The sequence below is a fragment of the Nematolebias whitei genome, chromosome 12 (assembly GCF_014905685.2).
Source record: "Nematolebias whitei isolate Nwh7 chromosome 12, NemWhi1, whole genome shotgun sequence".
Lineage (NCBI taxonomy): Eukaryota > Metazoa > Chordata > Actinopteri > Cyprinodontiformes > Rivulidae > Nematolebias > Nematolebias whitei.
The window spans coordinates 48076903-48078542 of record NC_056509.1 but is presented as its reverse complement, the minus strand read 5'-3'; positions in this window follow the sequence as shown (position 1 = coordinate 48078542).

The window sequence follows — 1640 nt, the reverse complement described above, 5'->3', positions numbered from 1 at the left end:
CATCCAACCAACATCAACCACCATCCAACCAACATCCAACCAACATCAACCACCATCCAACCAACATCCAACCAACATCAACTGCCATCCAACCAACATCCAACCACCATCCATTAAGCTCCAAGCATTAAGTATTAGGACTCTGGGGGTCGGTGATTAATAAAAAGGTCAAAATAATAAAATAGTTGAGAGAACTCTTTTGAAGAGTCTGAGCGTTAAGTGATGATAAAATATTTATTAGTGACGACTAAATGATTTTTTCTGAGCGTCCATGAGGACGTAAGCTGCGTCAGAGTGCAGTGATTCATGTTGGAGGTTGTGTGTAAATATGGAGCAGACGTGTGTGGGTTTACGTGCCGCTCGTGCGCTCTTTGTGTGCACGTCTTTATTTAACAGCTTTTGTTTCGTTCAGCAGAAACGTCAGTTTTGTGCTGAGGTCAGGAAACTCGACGAGTCACGGCAGAAAGGAGGAAACAGGGACTTGTCCAGACCTGGACTCAAACCTGCAGCCTCAGGATTATGAGACCGCGGCACTGACCGCCCAGCTACCGAACCCCCTAAAATAAATGAAGCTCAAACATTTAAAGTGAACTCAAACGTGTTGCCGGAGTGTCCGTCTGTGAGCTGAAGAAACGATGGTCAGAACATTTAGAGAAACTTTGTCTTTGATCGATTGGAGCAGCACTTTCCTGTCAACGTTTAAAGATCAGCAGGGTTCCAGCGTAAAGAGCTGCTCATCCAGTCAAAGTTAATCATTTATGAAAATATTCTGGTGAATACAATCATCTCTTCTGTTGATTCAGTTAATATTTGCTTTAAGTGCTCATGTTTGCTTTAAATAACCACTCGGGTCGTGTTTTGTGTGTTCTAACATTAATTTCCTGTTTAAATTATGAACGTGTTTACCGTCCGCTCAGGTTCCCACATGATTCATAAAGACAGCTGAACAGTTTTTAAACATGATCTGATGAAACCGGGTCAGAATCATTAGACTACTGAGACGTCGTCACCAGGTGGAACACAGCGGTCGACGTCAGCCGTTCAGTTTGATGTTTGGTCACAGTGACTCTCACCGCTACGTTTTTCTGATCAAACGGAGGAAACGATCATTTTCTGACGTCAGATTCTGCTGCTTGGATCGGTCTCAGCCCCGGGATGTTCTGTTTGACGCTTCTTTTGTCATAAACGGATCCACTAACTGGGTCTCCCTGCCTCCATATCGTTTTGTCACAACGGTTTAAACAAATCCATTTAAAAAAAATACAGAACTGTTGAATGCACTGAGAGCTGGACTGGAACCAACCTGGGTCCACAAGACCAGACAGGAAAATCTTTTGTCTCAAACTAAACCAGTCAGAGGGTCTCACTCGTGATTCCTCTTTCTTCACAAAACAGAGCCAGGTCCGTTTTTATAAGAGAACAAAACTTAAAAAAAGATCAAGGGCAAAGTGAAACTCCTGCTTTTAGAGATCATGTTTGCTTTAAATAACCACTCAGGTCGTGTTTTACTTAGAGTGAAACTCTCAGGACATTAGAGTGAAACTCTCAGGACATTAGAGTGAAATTCTCAGGACATTAGAGTGAAACTCTCAGGACGTTAGAGTGAAACTCTCAGGACATTAGAGTGAAACTCTCAGGAC